The 19,912-nt window shown below is 35.8% G+C and overlaps 1 long non-coding RNA gene and 1 other non-coding gene across 2 annotated transcripts in view; one reads left to right on the top strand and one right to left on the bottom strand.

The window, feature by feature from the left end:
• Positions 1-19,912, top strand: part of LOC122231274 — a 332,297-nt gene that overhangs the window by 225,960 nt on the left and 86,425 nt on the right. The window lies entirely within an intron of this gene.
• Positions 5,127-5,188, bottom strand: LOC122232330. The gene has a single exon (XR_006209683.1). It is a non-coding gene; the product is annotated as a U7 small nuclear RNA (small nuclear RNA).

Below are 19,912 nucleotides of genomic sequence, written 5' to 3' on the forward strand. Positions count from 1 at the left end.
AAATTAAATCAGAGGTGGACATGTACTAGAACACCTGCAAGCTCTATGTGCCATGGTATAATTTTTGGCTTTATAATAAGTGCAATGGGAAGCCATTTGAGAGTTTTGACCAGAGTAGCCATGATCTGATTTACATCTAGAATAATCATTTTGGCCATTGTATTGATATAGATTGTATGGGAGCAAGGACTGAGCCAAAATAAAATGGAACACAGTTTCACACAGTTGAAGGATAGAAATGGGATAGAGAATTTCTGATTCTTAGAATCACAGAAATAGAATTTTAGGCTGAGGGTAACCTAAACATTATTTATCTAGCCTCCATTTCTCCTATCCAAATGTTTTTCCTACAAACAACTCTATTTTTACATCACTTTAAAAGATGAAGGTGTTCTGGGGTGCCTGGGTAGCTTAGTCAGTTGAGCATACAACCCTTGATTTTGGCTCAGGTTATGATCCCAGGGATTGAGCCCTGTGTCAGGCCCTGCACTGACCATGGAGCCTGTTGAAGATTTATTCTCTCTCTCTCTCTCTCTCTCTCTCTCTCTCTCTCTCTCTCTCTCTGTCCCTCTACCCCTCGGCTCCTTTCCAACCCACTCGTGCTCTTGCTTTCGAAAGGAAAGGAAAGGAAAGGAAAGGAAAGGAAAGGAAAAGAAAGGAAGATAGATAGATATAGATAGATAGATAGATAGATAGATAGATAGATAGATAGATAAACGTGTTCTGTTTCAACTACAGAAAGGTAAACCCCACAATAGTAATAAAGTACTAAGCCCTGAAGGTCAGGATCACAGTTGCAAAGGGAGAAAATTTATGAGTATTACTGATGTATTTTTTCTTTTATCTTAAAAGAGCACGTGACCACAAGAAGCACCCATTCATCTGAATGTCTATTAGACAAGGTATTCCTTGTCTTAATAAAAGACAAAGGCATCATTTGACTTCTAACATTCAAAAACAGAATCTTGCAAATAGACTAGTTTACTGTAAAGGAATTGTTTAAAATTCCTTAATTTGTTGATTTGGTATGTCAGAAGATATGGTAGGCAAGCAAAGCAGAGAAAGTTAGGAAAGACCACTCTTGTGGTTATGGCAGAGAAAGAAAAAGGGAAAGAACAAGGAACATGAACTCCTGTCTCAAATGCCCATGATCCAGATTTTGCGCCAGAGAGGAAGAGATGTGTTAGATAAGTGAAGATGACTTACCACACACTAAACACACCACATGCCCACACACACACCATGCACACACCAGACACCACACATCCACACGTACCTCACACACATACCACATACACTCACATACTACACTCATACACCACACACACACACCACACACCACACACATACACACCCCCACCACACACGGTCTTGAAGTCCCTGGAAAAAAAGGCTCTATCATAGGCTGCTGCTGTTCCAGGCTGGGTCACGGCCACATCAAGCAAAACAGAGAGATTGGGCATAAGTAGAGACTTCCCATCACACACAGATGTGACCCAGAAGCAGCTGAGAGTCTGGCTGTGGCACTTATACTGGAGTGTTGGTGAATTAGAGTGAGGTGCGATGATGGTGACAGGATGGACCTCTGTGGGGCCATTGGAAACCCCAGGCAGAATTCAGAAGTGTCTATGGCCCCAATGGGAACTGAGACTGAGGGTGACAAGTAACGACTACCAAGACCTGACTAAAACAGAGAGCCCAGATTGGGATTGGAGGACGATTGTCCAGCAGGAGAAGCACATCCAAGTGAACCCTCATCCCCAAAACCAGAGAATTCTAAGGGTATCATAAGCAGGGCTTAGGACCTTCTGTACCTCTCTCAAACCATCCTGTAGTGTCAGTGAAGAAAATTCTCAGAGAATCCAAGAATTTTTATGTAAAAGAGTCTGAACACTGGTGTGTTAAGTTACTTTTAAATTAATAGGCCAAACTAAGCTTGGACTAGTTATAGATTGGTGTTTGTCCTCACTAACAGGAAGGTAGTGGCTCAGGGAGAAGTCACCAGAATGTTTACTGGCAAAATAAAGTGAATTTTATCTGTATACACAAGGTGCAGTGTAAGTTAAATATTATAAAAGTCTTACACAGTTTGTTACTGTTATTGGATGTCTATGATATTTTTTTAATATTTATTTGTTTTTGAAGCAGGGTGGGGGGAGGGGCAGAGAGAGAAGGAGACAGAATCCAAAGCAGGCTCCAGGCTCTGAGCTCTCAGCACAGAGCCTGATGTGGGGCTCAAACTCACCAGCTGTGAGATCATGACCTGAATCAAAGTCGGATGCCCAACCGACTGAGCCACCCAGTCACCCCGGATGTCTATGATATATATGCTTGGCCTAACTTAAATACCACACCCCATTGCTTATTTAACAATAAAAATACAGAAAAAACATGCCATTATAACCCAAGAATGTAGGAATGCCTACCTGGCCTCTTGGGGATACTTTGAGTTAAATAAATAAATAGGCTTAGGCATGGGGACAAGGGGCAGAGGGTTAAAATAAGTACATCTTCAGACCCAGATATTCGGAAAGGTATAACATACGTATCTGGGAACGTCTGAAGCAGGAGAAGGTTAAGAAGAGTTATTAGCCTTCCACATGCCAGGGATGCCAAACTAAAGTAGCGTGGAGGTCTGGAGGGATGGGGTGTCCTGGGGGAGACATCACAGTCATTAGTGAGAGATCCAAGTCTTCACGGAAGCACATGGTAGAAAATGGTGCTGGCAGTTCCCCAAAATGGCCTTCTAGACTGGGGAAGACTGGGTCTTTCCATCAGTGGAAAATGGAACCACCCTGAAAAACTAGATTTTTCTTATCTTTAGGAAAGCACATTTGAGCAGGCCACACATGATTTTAGAATTGCTACTTGCCCCTGGATCTCTCTCATTTATTAACTCCCTATCTGTTAATTAAAAATTATTGCAAGATAGATAAAAAGTCTCAGTCTACAAGTAGAGATAAAAGACCTAATATACAAACTCTAGATTCCTTTAATTTAATATATAAAGTGGGGAAAATTACACTGAAATATAATCAGTAGATAAATGAATAAACATTAAGTGGTTCTATCAAATTCTGTCTCTATGCATCATGTTAGTTAGAGTGAGGAAAATAAGATGATAGTGGGACTCCAATAGAAAAAAAGAAGAGGCTGTTACCAAGAAAACAAATATTTCAACTTTATTTTCTTGTCCAAGGCTATTCACAGTTTATTTTCAGTTGAGGCAAAGCAGAAGGAAGTTGCCACAAGTCACATATTTGGACAACTCTGTTGCGTTTGATTTACTGGTTTAGTGTGTTAACAATGAATCTCATCATTCAAAGGAAACTTTAATCTCAGAAAATTCATTTCCTGAGGTATCACTGTATTCAAAAACAACTCTTTAACTTCCTCTTCACTTTTCCTACAACTTTTCTTAATATCAAATTTCTTGTCACATTTTGGAGAGTCACATAAGGCATCATTTCAAATTCAAAGCATTAAACTGTAATGAAATCAGAGTATCCAGTGTTCTCCATAAATATAAAAGAATGTATATGGACCAAGGGATCATGGAAGAAATGGCCATGGGTTTCAATTCAAGTCTTCTTACTAGAGCAAGAATAAAGAAATACAAAACCATTTGGAGAATTTACATCTTTACAGTTTTACTAGGATGCTTTCACAGGCTGGAAAGGAAACATGGGATTTTTTGTTATTGTTGTTGTTGATATCGTGACTTCCCTCCTGTAACTAGTTTCATGCTGAGTGACATGTTTTCTGTGGGAATGGTCTTCTGCATTGCTCTGCCACCTTTTACTGTTCCTCTGAAATCATATCTAGAAAAATAGGGAGAATAAGTTTGTCCTTGGTAAGAAAAATGCCATGGCTACAAAGCAGTGACATTTAAGCAAGGATCTTTAATTAATAAATAAAAATTTTCACACTATCTCTGTGTTAAAGGAAGATGGGCAATGTTATTTTTATTACATTTAGTATATTTTATTTAACATATTTAGTTTCATTAATATATGTTATGTTTGTTCTTTGTAATTTCTGATTTTTCTATTTATAACATGTATCTCTGGTATAATCAGAAAAACAATTATAACATAGAATGTTAAAATAGAGAAAATAGAGAAAAATGTAAATTTTTCAATTTTCAAATGTCTGCTTATTTTTCTTTAAAGTTTATTTATTTATTTATTTATTTATGATAAAAATATATGTATATATTTTTTCAGGAATAGAATATAGTGATGCATCACTTACATGTAACACCCATGCTCATCCCAATCAGTGTCCTCCTTAGTGCCTCTCACCCCTTCAGCCCTTCCCCTCCAACCAACACTCCGCCAGCAACCCTCAGTTTGTTCTCTGTATGTAAGAGTTTCTCATGGTTGTCTCCCTCTCTATTTTCATATTATTTTTGTTTCTCTTCCCTTATGTTCATCTGTTTTGTATCTTCCACAAATGAGTGAAATCATATGATATTTGTCTTTCTCCGACTGACTGACTTAGTGTAATACAGTCTAGCTCCATCCATGTTGTTGCAAATGGCAAGATTCCATTCTTTTTCTTTGCTGAGTAATATTCCATTGAATATATATACCACATCTTCTTTGTCCATTCATCAGTTGATGGACATTTGGGCTCTTTCCATACTTTGGCTATTGTCGATAGTTTTCTGTAAACATTGGGGTTCGTGTGCCTCTTAGAATCAGCATTTTTGTATCCTTTGGATAAATACCTAGTTGTGCAATTGCTACATCATAGAGTGGTTCTATTTTTAATTTTTTTGAGGAACCTCCACACTGTAATTATATGTCTGTAAGAATCTAAACCAGAAACATCACTCAAACTAATTCTTAAGGAATAAAGTCACAGTACCTAACTGGCCTTGTTCATGGCTCTTGTTAAGTTGCTTTCTGGAAGTTTCTTAATGGGTTCCAAAAGAAAAACGAGGAGATTTTTAAGGGTCATGAGGTAGTTTTCTAAGTTTTAAATACCTAACCTTTATTTTCCACCAAACAAATTAAAAATGATACACCTGTGACTTGGTAATAAACTAAGGAAACTGTCACTGAACTCCACAGACGGACCTGAGTTTGCTCTTTTATTATTTATTTATTTATTTTTTTGGAGGGGGTCTTCTGGTAAAGACCGGAAAACCTGCTAGACAAATTCTAAAAGAGCTGTAACACTTAAATTTGCTCTTTTAAAATGTATGTACATATGTTGCTGTTTCCCAAGGTGTTGCTGCCAGGCATTAACATTACTAAGAACTATTAAAATGCTGACTTAGCATTCTTTGTAAAACATTTCTTATGTGACCAGAGTGGAACACTCTGAACCATACCATAATGTTTAACAAAGAGCCAACAGATCATACAGTGTAAATGAAATCGTGACTAGTAATGCCTGAATGGTTTTGAATGTGGTAATTTTTGAAAATTCTAGAAGCCTTCTGTACCTGATATATACCATATTGTGTTTCTTTTCTGAATTTTTTAATTTTTAAAAAATTTTTATTTTAGAGATAGAGTGCAAGCAGGGGAGAGGGGACAGAGAGAGAATCTTAAGCAGGCTACACACTCAGCTCCACACAGAGTCCAACATGGGGTTAAATACAACAACCACAAGATCTTGACCTGAGCTCAAATCAAGAGTCACTTAAACAACTGAGCAACCCAGGTGCCCCTGTGTTTCTTTTTCTAAAATTTGCTTTGCTTATCAGTATTTATAATTTAAGATATATTTCACTTTCCATGGGGAAAAAAAATCTATAATACTTCCTTTCTAAAAGTTCAATGTACTGATATAAAGTAAAAATTCTTAAAATAAATTAATTTACCTTATTTAAGGTTATTGAAATGTCAGAGTTGTATATAATTTTTCTTAACTAAGACTAATGTGCAGGGTAAATACAAAAAATACACAATTAATTTAAGCCTCATACTGTAAACTTCAAAGCAGTTGTCAACCAATATTTCACCTTTCAAGTAAACTCAAGTCATATTTTAGCATCATTATAAAAAAGAAATATCAGGGCGCCTGGGTGGCGCAGTCGGTTAAGCGTCCGACTTCAGACAGGTCACGATCTCGCGGTCTGTGAGTTTGAGCCCCGCATCAGGCTCTGGGCTGATGGCTCGGAGCCTGGAGCCTGTTTCCGATTCTGTGTCTCCCTCTCTCTCTGACCCTCCCCCGTTCATGCTCTGTCTCTCTCTGTCCCAAAAATAAATAAAAAACGTTGAAAAAAAAATTAAAAAAAAAAGAAGAAATATCTTACATTAGAATTTCTTCACATCCATATCCATAGAATAGTTTTTATAGTGATTTCCAGAATATTGGTGAAACTTTTCTAAATATTTTAAAGATTCTCTTCTAATGGAAAAAGTTTAAATCCACTTTATCTAAAAAATAAAGTTTATAATTTTAATGTTTTTATTAATGCAAGAAGTTTAAGGGAATAGTTTGTAATTTTTAGGAATCTTACCTTAAATATATTTAGAGCACAGGAAAAACAACTGGAATTGGTGCATTGCATTTTTTCCCTCTTTTTAAACAATCAACCAGCTTTTTAAAATTATTATTAATGCAACTAGCTCTAAAACATCAAACCTTATTTATGGTTTTGTATAAACTTTAGGCAGGCTTATTAAAGAAAGTTAATAAAATAGTACACTTACCTTATTTGGTGGTTATTATGAACTGTCCAAAAGAAGTTAAATGTTAATAGGAAAAAGAGATTTTTTTAAGTCTTCCTGAATATCTTGATGACTAAAGAGTGCATTTAGCAAAATGGTGGACACTCAAGCAGCCAAATGTCAAACTGCTGATGAGACTTGAATTCCACATTACAATATAAAACCAGATACAAATGGATTTTTCACTCCTGGGCCTGCCACCTCATTCCTTTGAATCAAAAAAGTGTAGTTGAGAATGGGAAATAGCTTGCTACATGATTAGCACAGAAGATCATTTAAGTCTAGAGTGTTTCAGGATAGGGCGAAAGGCACAATTTTTGAAGGATGTGTTCACAATGTTAATTTAGATCTGTATTCATTTGTGAAACCATTCAGAATGTTTCTGGCCATACCTTCTACTGACATTAATCAGTGACTGCCACAGTTGTTTTAATAAAAATTGAGAAAATGGGTGATGAATTCCTGATAATTTGCAGTTAATTTATTCTGCAACTCCATTTTGTTGGATGAGTGGGGAGTTCCTAAGGGGTTACCTGGTATCTGCCTGACTTTTAAAAAATTAAGCACAAGTAGCGGCACCTGGGTGGCTCAGTTAGCTGAGCGTCTGACTTCGGCTCAGGTCCTGATCTCGCAATTCGTGAGTTTGAGCCCCGTGACGGGCTCTGCGCTGACAGCTCAGAGCCTGGAGCCTGCTTCAGTTTCTGTGTCTCCCTCTCTCTCTGCCCCTCCCCTGCTCATGCTCTGTCTCTTCCTCTCTCTCAAAAACAAACATAAAAAAACTTTTTTTAATAAAAAAATAAAAATAAAAAATAAGCACAAGTCTACATTCTAAAACTTTGATAGCCTTCTTCAAAAATATTTCCCCTTTATCTGTAGAACAAGAATGTTGTAATAATATTAACCTCACATAGTGAAGATTAAAGGATATAATGAATGCCTAGCATAAAGACTCAATAACTATTTAGTGGATTTTTTTTTCTTCCCTCGTATAAGATCTTTTGAAGTCAAGAAGGCAGATACTTCTATATGTTATGCCTAACCTAGTACAGTAGATTAACAGGCGTTTGACTACTATTTTGCATTACTTAATAATATGGGGAAGTAGTATGGAGAAAAGAAACCACCGTAAAGCAGTATATTTTCACTGTTAGCTATTAGTAGGATTTAATAAACATTCTTTGGTTCTATCAACTGAAATCTTTAAAGAAGTAAACTGAGATACAGACTTTATCAATTACTTACAAATTTATAACAATAATAGCTTATCACATTAACCTTATGTTTTCCAAGTTTCTGATATCCTAAGTAAATATACACTTTACTATTTTGGGGTTACAAATTCTGGATTTGTTTCTGAGGAATAAAAATTCTCCTGTAGAACAGATGGCCTGGCTCCTTGGAGTTATGGACTATAAATTCTACAACAAATTATTACACAGGTACATATATAACTGTAGAAAGCAATCCTGATTTATTTAGGGGCAGTTTGTCCTAGTGTGCCTCCACATACAGCTGAAAAATTTGTTGTTCCCCAAACTAGACATCAGTTTTCACATTTGGTTGTTAAGGCTTCTCATAAGCTTATGCCTTTTAAGAAGAAACAAAAAAAAATAATTAATTAATTAATTTTAAAAAAACCCAGGGAGAGCATTTTTTCCTTGATTGATTCTTCTAATATACATGTAAGCCTTGGGATTTCTAATAGATCTGTTTCACGCCCTGGACATCCTCTCTAACGAAATACATTGATCGTCTATGCATTCTTCGGGAAGCTAATTTACTCCCAAATGGAAATACGCATGTAAAATTACCGGAGAGAATAAAAGAGGAAAAGGTATTTTTAAAAACACAGCGTTTTAGAAATACAGTAGTTCTCTGGAGGGCGAACTATCATTTGCAATCCTTTGTAAATGTGTAATTCATACTGAGCTCAGTACATTTGACACCCTAGTATGATTTTCTCCCTGTGATGAATTCTTTAAGCCTCCTTTTTACCCAGATATTTTTCCATTTTATCTACTTTAACCCTAACACAGAACATTTTCTGCTACTCAGTCATCACTTGGAGAACCATTGACATTTAGCCAGATATCCCAGGTTATCCCTCAATACCCAGACAAACCACTTTTGTATGGCTCTCTACAAATCATTATTCAAACCAGTCTTCCACCCCCAGTCTTCCTAAGACTTCTGTCTTGTTGCAGCTGAGGATGGATCTGCAGGTAATTCTGCAATATCTCAACTTCCCCTAATGACACATTGATTATCTTGTACTAACTGTAATCAGAGTATTCCTTGAGGACACAACTTCCTTTTCACCTTTTTCAAGTGGAGGTTGCTTTCCCTCATATGTTACGATTTTAAGGTTGTAAAGTTAAGGTTGTTGTACACTTCAGTCTGCTTGCTATGTTCAAACCATTTCTCCTCCTGCACACTTTGAAAATATCATTCAGTTAAAGCTTGTTGCAAAAGTCTTTGCCACCAGCTAATACTACTTCTTGCTATTCTGTGTTGAACTCCAGCTCACTATCTTCAGTCAGTAATGACTTTAGTATCTGGTTTATTCTTTCTCCTTACCCTGTAACTTTTCCCCTCTGATTGAACCCAACAGTCTGTTGTCTACATTTCTTTATCATATTAATGACTAAAGTAGAGAAAATTACAGAAACCTCTTGACTAGTTTCACTATTGATTTTTGAACACAAATGATCAAGCAACACTAGTAATTAATCCCATCATATTTTCTCTACAGATTTCTAGGACTCCATCTTCACTCAATCTAGCTAGTAACTTCATTTCAATAATCTAAAATTAAATAGAAAATTTCAAATGGGAGTTCCCTCGTCTTCTGGCCAACAGATTTATTACCATCCTTTCTGCATCTGTACCCACATTCTCTGCCTTTGACTTGTTAATCATAACAAATGTAGTTTGAAGCCCATCCTTCTGTTCTCTTCTTAAGAATCTTTTTTCCCAGGGGTGCCTGAGTGGCTCAGTTAGTTGAGTGTCTGACCACCTCAGGTCATGATCTCACACTCTGTGAGTTCAAGCCCCACATGGGGCTCTGTGCTGACAGCTCAGAGCCTGGAGCCTGCTTCGGATTCTGTGTCTCCCTTTCTCTCTGCCCCTCCCCTGCTCATGTTCTGTCTCTCTCTGTCTCAAAAATAAATTTAAAAAAATTTTTTAAATTAAAAACAAAATCTATTTTCCCAGGTTGTCCCTTGTACTTTCTCTGCTTTATTATGACATTCTCTGTATATAGCTCTCATGTCTTTCTTCCAGCAATGGATTATTTTTTCTGCCTCTTTTTCATGAAGAGTCTCTGATCTCTTTCTTAAAAGAAGAGTCTGTGGTCACCTTCTCCAAATGTTCCCCTCCATTTTTCTCTCAACCCATCCCAACTGGATTTTCACTTCCTTCATTCCAGCCTAACATGTGGTCTATACTAGAAAATATTTCACATCATTTGGGGAAAATGTGTATTCTTGCTGTTGGAGTGTTCTGTAAATGTCTCTTAGGTCTAATCTTTCTGTAATGTTCAAGCTTTCTATTTCCTTATTAATCTTCTGTATGTCGGTTCTATCCATTACTGGAAGAGAGGGATTGAATTCTCCTCCTGTTTTTGTAGAGATGTCTACAAAATTTTTTCAATGTTTGCTTCATATATTTAGTAGCTCTAAAGTTTAATGTATGTGTATTTGGGGTTATTATATCTTCTTTGTGAACTTACCTTTTTATCATTAAATATTGTCCTTTATCTCTTGTAATAGTTCTTGTCTTAAAGATTATTTTGTCTGAGATTAGTATAGCCACTTTTGCTCTCTTTTGGCTAGTATTTGCTTGGAATATCTTTTTCCATTCTTTCGCTTTCAACCTAGTATGTGCTTAAATCTAAAATAAGTTTCTTGGGGAGCCTGGGTTGCTCAGTCAGCTAAGTATCTGACCTTGATTTTGGCTCAGGTCATGATGTCACAGTTCGTGCTTGGGATTCTCTCTCTTTCTTTCTCTGCCCCTTCCCCACTCCTGTTTTTTCTCTCTCTCTCTCTCTCTCAAAGTAAACATCTTTGTTTCTTTCCTCTCCCACTTGAATTCTCATAGTGCATATGTTTGTATGCTTTATGGTATCCCACTGGCCTTTTAGGTGATATTCATTTTTCTTCATTGATTTTTCTCCCTGTTCCTCAGACTAGATAATCTGAATTGACTTGCCCTCGAATTCACTGATTCTTTCTTCTTTCTGATGAAAGTAGTCTTTCTAGTAAATTTCCACTTCAGTTTTCATTTATCACTCTTTTCAACTTCAGAATTTCTATCTGGTTCTTTTTTTAAGAATAATTTCCATCATTTTGTTATTCTGTGTTTATTGAGATTTTAATTCTATGCTTTCCTTTATTAGAAATTCATTCCTTTAGCTCTTTGAACGTACTTAAAATTACCAATATAAGGTGTTTGTCTAACAAGTTCCTTGTCTGGATTTCTTCAGGGACATTTTCTATGTATTCTTTTATTTTTCCTCCTGTGTATGGACTATATTTTACTGTTTCTGTGTATGCCTAATAAATTTTTGTTGAACAGTGGAAAATTTGAGTATTATAATGTGGTATCTCTGAATATATGATTCTCTCCCTCCCCTATTGTTTGTTGTTGCTTCTTATTGTAGTTGTATTTATTTATTTATTTGGTGACTTTCTGAACTAATTTTGTAAAATCTGTATTCTTTGTTGTGCAATGTGGCCACCAAAGTTTATTCTGCTTAGTACTCAGTGAATGATTTCACAGAGATTTCCTTAAAATGCCTGGTTTCAAGATATCTAGTCCTTGAGGGGTTATTCTTTATACATTTTGTGAAAAATTTTAGCGTTCAACTAGGCAGTTGATACCTCTTTCTCAAAGTCAGGAATAGTGAGAACTTTGGACCTTCTCAGGTCTTGCCCGAGCCTGCACCCAACTTGGGCATATATGTAGTCTAGATTTCCAGGAATATGTCAGTGCTTTTCAAAGCCCTAATTTCCCAAAGCATCACATTCCCTGGACTTTGCTGTCAACATTTTTGGTTAGTCTATTGCTTGCCCTAGTTTTAATCCATTGCCTCAGGCAGCAGTGACTAAAACATTTGCCTGTAAGTTTTTTTTTGACAAATGTCCACCGTAGAGGCTTTAGCATTAGATGAGTTCTGAATTATGTAAAGTGAAAACAAGCCTGTTGAGCGAGTCTTCCAGGGAGTTAGCAGATAAATTAAAATAAAAAATGAAGTGTTTTCAAATGAGATCCGTTTTGTTTTCTCTGGAACTGAGAATGTCACCTGTCATTTTTAAGTCAACAGGGGATGATACTAGGCTAAACTGAAATTCCACAAAGCTCAATTTTCCTATTCAAATTCAGCCTTTTTTGTTAAATAAGTACTCCTCAGGTTGCTACAAGCTTTTGGTTAGTTTGCGGAGTTCTGAAATTTTTTGATAGTTTTTTTTTTTTTTTAATTGCTTCTCTGGAAGGGTAGGCTTTTGGTGTTCCATGACATTTTTGCTCATATCCAAGAGCTTTTTAAGATTTACTTATTTTGGAGGGCCTGGGTGGTTCAGTTGGTTGAGCATTCAACTCTTGATTTCGGCTCAGGTCATGATCTCTTCATGAGATCAAACACCGTGCTGGGCTCCGCACTGACCAAGTGGAGCCTGCTTTGAGTCTCTCTCTCTCTCTTTCTCTCTCTCTCTCTTTCTCTCTCTCTCTCTTTCTCTCTCTCTCTCTGCCCCTCCTCTGCTCATTCACACTCTCTCTCTCTCAAAATAAATAAATATTAAAAACATAAAATTTATTTTTTACTGAACTATAATTGACCTATAAAATTATGTTAGTTTCAGGTGAATAACATAATGATTTTATGTTTATATATATACTGCATTGTGAACTAGTCACCACAGTAATTCCAATAAGTCTCGTTAACATTTGTCACCATACACAGTTACAAAACTTTTTCTTATGGTGAGGACTTTAAAGATCTATTCTCTTAGTTACTTCCAACTATACTGTATAGAATATTGTTAACGATAGCCATCATGCTGTACATTATATCCCTATGACTTTATAAGTAGAAGTTTTTATCTTTTAGCCCTCATTACCCATTTTAGTAATGCTCTGCCATTCACCTTTGGCAACTACCTATTTGTTATCTGTATCTATGAGCTTGATTTTTTGTTTCTGTTTTTGTTTTATATTCTACATATAAGCTATAGTCATATATTTGTCTTTCTCTGTCTGACTCCTTTCACTTAGCTTAACACCCTTAATGTCCATCTATGTTGTCGGAAATGGCAAGATTTCCTTCTTTTTATGACTAAATGATAATCCTTTGTATATATACCTCAACTTCTTTATCCATTTTTCTGTCAATGAACACTTAGGTTATTTCCATATCTTGGCTGTCTTCAATAATACTTCAGTGAACATGGGGCTGAATAAATCTTCTCAAGTTAGTGCTTTTTTTTTTTTTTAGTTCAATACCTAGAAGTGGAATTGCCAGATTATATAATAGTTCTATTTTTATTTTGTGGAGGCTTCATACTGTTTTTTATAATGGCCATACCAGTTTACATTTACAAAAACAGTACACAAGGATTCCCTTTTCTCCTTTCTCACCAACATTTTTTATCTCTTTTTTTTTTAAATAACCTTTTGAATTATCTTCTTTAATAGCAATATGGTATGATATCTCATTGTAGTTTTGATTTGCATTTTCCCTAATGATGAGTGATGTTGAGCATCTTTTCATGTGTTTGTTGGTCATCTGTATGTCTTCTTGGACAACTGTCAATTTACATGTTCTGCCCATTTTTTAATAGGATTGTTTTTTTGCTATTGAGTTATATAAGTTCGTTACATATTTTGGATATTAATCCTTTTCAGGTATATGATTTACAGATGTTTTCTCCCATCCAGTAGGTTGCCTTTCATTGTGTTGATGGTTTCCTTTGCTGTGCAGAAGCTTTTTTTTAATTTTTAACTTTTTTGAATGTTTATTTATTTTTGAGAGAGAGAGACAGTGTATGAGTGAGGGAGGGTCAGAGAGAAAGAGAGACACAGAATCTGAAGCAGCCTCCAGGCTCTGAGCTGTCACAACAGAGCCCGAAGCAGGGCTAGAACTCAGAAACCACAAGATCACAACCTGAGCTGAAATTGGATGATTAACCACCTGAGCCACCTAGGCGCCCCTGTGTAGAAGCTTTTTAATTTGATGGAGTCTCATCTGTTTATTTTTGCTTTTGTTGTCTTTGCTTCTGGTGTCATATCTAAAATTGTTTGCTTTAAAATACACAGATGTGTTTTCTTTTATAGATAATTTAAGCTTTGGAAATAGAATCATTTAACTTTTAATAATAGTTTTGTTGAGATATAATTTACATACCATAAAATCATCTGTTTTAAGTATACAATTCAATGTACAGTCATAAGGTTGTACAGTCATCCTAACAATCTAATCATAGGACATCCTCCTTTCCTGTAGAAGAAGCCATTGGCTGTTGCCCCTCATTTTCTCCCATCTACCTCTAAGCAGTCAGTAACCAACTTTTTGTCCCTACTGATTTGCCTTTTCTGGACACTTCTTAACACTGGAATCATATAATTCATCATCTTTTGTAATATGGTTCTTCACTTAACATGTTTCCAAGGTTTATTCATGTTTAGCATATATCAGTACTTCATTCCTTTTTATTGCTGAATAATATTCACTTATTCATACATAAGCTGTTGTCCATTGGGCTTTTTTCCACCTTTTAGCTGTTGTGAATAATGATTCTATGAATGTTCATGTACAAGTTTTTGCATGGATATATGTTTACATTTCTCTTCAGTGTATATTTAGAAGTAGAATTTCTGGGTCATATAATAACACCATGTTTAAGTTTTTGAGGAATATCCAAACTATTTTCTACAGAAGCTATAACATCTTAGGTTCCCACCAGCAATTTTTGATGATTTCAATTTCTCCAGATCCTTGCTAACACTTGTTGTTTGTCCTTTTGATTATTGCCGTCTTAGTGGATGTGAAGTATCACACTGTAGTTTTGGTTTGCATTTCTTAATAGCAAATGATACTGAGCATCTTTTCATATACCTATTGGCCAGTTGTATATCTTTTTTGGAGACATGTTTATTAAAATTGTTGGACCATTAAACATTATTTTTGGTCTTTTTACTATTGAGTTGTAAGGGTCCTTTATGTATTCTGTTAATAAGTCCATCATCAGATACATGATTTACAAATATTTTCTACCATACTGTGGGCTGACTTTTCACTTTCTGGACAATAGTTTTGAGTAGAATTATTTTATAGTTTCAAGAATAAAACAACCAATGTGTTGGCCAATAAACATTCAAAAATAAACTGTGGTAAAACAAAAATATCCATTTGCCAATCTCACTTTTATGAGGTTACAGTAGAATAGCCAGGGAGAGAGGATTGCTTCATGTGTATGCTAATCTAGAGAATGTCTGGAGATTGGCATAGGACATGAGCCTCTTATTTGTCTTACATTTCACTGGGCTTCCTAGTAGAAACAGAAAAGACTTTCGAACTGGTGATAGCTTTTTTCACTTACAGGAATTAAAACTCTTGAACAAATATAAAAGGGACAGAGGCTGCTCCTAACGATGGAGGAATTTCCTATGTGAATATTCATTTGAACATGAGGCAGGTAGACAAAGAGCACAATATGCCTAGCTCATTGTAAGTGCTCACTAAATGACGGCTGAGTGAATGAATGAATCAGTAAGAGTATGTGATTTAGATTCCTTAGGGTCCTAGGCTTCTACCTGTTGCAACTTCATGACCTTGATTGTACCTAAGATTAATGTGGGCTTGAGGAACAAAAGGTGTTTCCAAACAACCTGCAGTATCCTAAACAAGTAAGTTGCTCAGCAGCTACACAGAACAAACATTTTATTTTCTGAAGTTTGCTCTGGGTGCTTAAAATTTCTGGCCTTTAAAATGTAGCAGTCTCAGTCGGGGTACTTGGTATCTAATGCACATTAACAGACTTCCTTGATGCTCAGTTTCCAGAAATGGTGAAATTCAGGATATCCTAAAAGCAAGATGTCTAAAGCAAATATAAATGGTGTGAGTTCTCATAACCAGTGTGAAGACCAACTAGTGATATCCTTTGGTGTACTTGGGATGACAGTGACTGACATTATGAAAATTAAAGAGATCAAATAATTGTTTTAAACGCATAATCTTAAGCATGATACTTTCAGTGAAATACAACCTCCACTGGTAATAAATGAATAAGGAAAATGGACCTAGTACCTTACATTCATTCCTTAAATCTTTAATAATCTGTACCACATGCCCTTGGGAACATAATATTTGCAGCACATCATCTCCTAAAGGTCTTTTATTAAAAGTAGGTGTTACTTTTGGCTTCTTCTAATGAATTGTTGATGTGCTTAAGTTACTGACACCCTGGCATTACAGTGTAAGGATGATTGTCTCTGGGGGCTTGGCTTTCTTCTGAAACTGATGTGAACAAAATGAGTAATATTTGCCTTTGTTTAAACCTATTTCTCATAAAGCTTCTTAAAACACTGTGGTTGCATTCTACATAAATCATGTTTTTATCGATTGCCTGGTCATAGACCCACCTGTTCTAAGTGTGCAATTTGATCATTCGTCTTCTAACCAGCTGATGGCACTCTTGAGCATGTCTGATGCAAAATGAAACTATTCTAGCTCATTAGTTCCCTATAAGAGCTTTGCCCTGTAAATACCTTGAGACAGAAAGACATGAGGCCATGGCTAAGATAAAAATTGAGAAAGTAATGGACCTGTTGGACAAATTAATGCTGCCATGCCAATGGACTGATTTTGGTTTTCCCCAACTCCAGTAGATCCTGAAGCACAGTTTCAGGAATGTATTTTTGTTTTACTCAACCAGAACCATTGAAATATCAGGCCAGTTAAATGTCACCTGACTAATTTGCCTGGATGTGGCTGTGAAATTCTTAAAAATTGAATCCAATCAAGAATTGTTGAGTTGAACTATACTGTGTACATTAGGGTGTTTAAAATGTTATTACTGAAATAGTTTTTTTTATTATGTACAGTTTGTTATAATAAGGTCCCGATTTATCACATTATGTTTAGTCTCCTTTTTTGTAAGAGGATAATTGTAGTATTTCTAGAAAGAGACAATGTCAGCTAAGAAAAGCATTTTCCCTCCTCAATTTTTGGAAATGTTTATATCCAAAACAAACAAACAAAAAACACATAGTAGTATAGTTCTTACTATATGAAACACATCTTCTTATTAGCTTAGTAGATTAACTGAGCTAATACTAAAAACACATAACACTGATATTAATACTAGTACTATTATAGATATACTATATATGGCATTATAGATACACTATTATAGACTATTCTCTTACTAAGGATCTTTATCCTCTGAGGTAATGTAGAGCTAAAATGTATTATTACATATAAAAAAAAACAGAATGGTAACACAAAAAGTTTCAGGGTTAATTTTGCCTTACAATTACATTTTATTTTTCCATTTTCACATTAAAGATTACATACAGCAAAATGCTCAGATCTTAAGTGTACCATTCAGTCTATTTTGATGAATCCGCATCAATAAACAGAACATTTCCATCATTGTAGAAACTCTTTCTCACCCTTTCCCAGTCAATCTCCCAGGATTAGCCATTAATCTCATTTTTAGCCATATACATTAGTTTTGCTTATTCTGGAATTCACATAGTTGGAATCCTACATATGCCCTTTTTTGTATCTGCTTATTTCATTTCACGTACTATTTTCACAGTTCATCCATGTTTTTGTGTGTGTCAGTAATTCTTTCCATCTTATTACTGAGAAGTATTGGAGTGTATGAATATGACATTATTATTTTTTTTAATCTATTCTCTTATTGATGGTCTTCTGGGTTGTTTCCAGCTTGGGGCTATTATTAATAAAGCTGTTATGAACATTGATGTAAAGCTACTTTGTAGATATATGCTTTGATTTCCCTTGGATAAATAGAAGCCAAATGCTTAGGAATGTTGATGAGAGGATAAATGTATGTTTAACTTTTCAAGAAAATGCCAGTTTTCTTAAAATTCTTAAAATGGTTGGAGCATTGTACACTTTGCCTTGCAATGCCTGAGGATTCCGGTTGTTCCATGTCCTTTTCAAAACTCGTGTTGTGAGTCTTTTACGTTTCCATCCCTCTAGTGGGTAAGCAGTGGTATCTCATTGCAGTTTTAATTTACATTTACTTGATACCTAGTGATATTGAGCATTTTTTAAATAAATTATTGCGTACTTGACAAATAGCTTCTTTTGTGAAGGATTTAAGTCTGTTGCTGATTTTTGAAAATATTTATTATTTTTGAAAGAGAGAGAGAGAATCAGAGCACGAGCGGGGGAGGGGGACAAAGCGGGGGAGGCACAGAATCCGAAGCAGGGTCCAGTCTCTGAACTGTCAGCGCAGAGTCCCATGCGGGGCTCAAACCCAAGATCTGCAAAATCATGACCTGAGCCAAAGCTGGAGGTTTAACCAACTGAGCCACCGGGCGTCCCTATTGCTGATTTTTAAATTGGCTTGTCTTTTTAATTAGGTGATGCAGGCATCTTTTAATATTCTGCATATAATTCCTTTGCCAATTTTATGTGTCATAAATATTTTCTTTCAGTCTGTGGTTTTTAAATGTATTTCTTGTTGGGGTACCTGGGTGGCTCAGTCAGTTGAGCATTGACTCTTGGTTTCAGCTCGGGTCATGATCCCAGGGTCAGGGGATAGAGCCTTGCATAGGGCTCCACGCTGAGCATGAATGTGCTTAAGATTCTCTCCTTCTCTCTCTCTCTCTCTCTCTCTCTCTCTCTCTCTCTCTCTCTCTCTGCTCCTCCCCCACTCATTCCCGCTCTAAAAAATGAAAATTTAGGGCCTCCTGGGTGGCTCAGTCGGTTGAGCATCCGACTTCGGCTTAGGTCATGGTCTCGCAGTCCGTGAGTTTGAGCCCTGTGTCGGGCTCTGTGCTGACAGCTCGGAGCCTGGAGCCTGCTTCAGATTCTGTGTCTCCCTCTCTCTCTGATCCTCCCCCATTCATGCTCTGTCTCTGTCTCAAAAATAAATAAATGTTAAAGAAAAAAAATTTTTTTAATGAAAATTTAAAAATGTATAATAAAAAAATCTATTTCTTGCTAGTACTTCTTAAAGAGCAAAAGGTTTTAGATTTTACCTATAGTTTTGATGAATTTTAAAAGTCTTTTACTTTTTTTATGGTTTTTACTTTCTGTGTCCTTGCCAAGAAATCTTTGCTTTTACCCCCAAGATTACAAAATTTTTCTCCTGTATTTCCTTCTAATAGCTTTATTGTTCTCTGTTTTTACATATGATTTAATTTTGAGTGTAGTGTGAGGTAGGTGTCAAAGTTTTTTTTTTTTTTATCCCCAATGGATATTCAGTTTTCCCACATGACTTATTGAAAAGATTTACCTTTCTCTGTTTAATTTACTTGAGCACTTGTGTCCACAATGAAGGATCTATACACGGAATCTCTTTTCACTTCTCTTGATTTCTTGGTCTCTTCTTTTGCCAACACCCTACTCTTTTGGCACCTGTAGCTTTATAGTAAGTCTTAAAGTTAGGTAGCATAAGTCCTACATCTTTTTCTTTTTTAACAATGTTTTATCTATTTTTCCTTTTTCAAAAATGTTTCCATATTTATTGAGGTATAATTGATAAAATTGTAATATATTTAAAGTGTACCTCATGGTAATTTGATATACATAAACTGTGGAAAAGGATCCACCCCATCTAGTTAATTAACACCTTTTTAACTGATTGATTGATGAGAACATATAAGTTACACTGTCTTAGCAAATTACACTTACACAGAACAGTGTTATCAACTGTAGTTACCATGTTTTATATTAGATCCTCAAAACATATTTATCTTACAACTAAAAGTTTGCAATCTTTAATCAGTTTCACCTCATTTCACCTACCCCCCCCCCCCCCAGCTCCTGGCATCCAGTTATATGGTCTCTGTTTCTATGAGTTTAACATTTTTTTTTAAGATTACATATATTAAGTGAGGTTGTGTAGTATTTGTCTTTCGCTTTCTAGCTTAATTCACTTAGCATAATGTCCTCCAAGTTTGAATTACCTTTTAATACTAATAGGTATGAAGTAATATCTCATTTTGGCTTTGATTTGCATTTCTCT

The sequence above is a fragment of the Panthera tigris genome, chromosome A1 (assembly GCF_018350195.1).
Source record: "Panthera tigris isolate Pti1 chromosome A1, P.tigris_Pti1_mat1.1, whole genome shotgun sequence".
Taxonomy (NCBI): domain Eukaryota; kingdom Metazoa; phylum Chordata; class Mammalia; order Carnivora; family Felidae; genus Panthera; species Panthera tigris.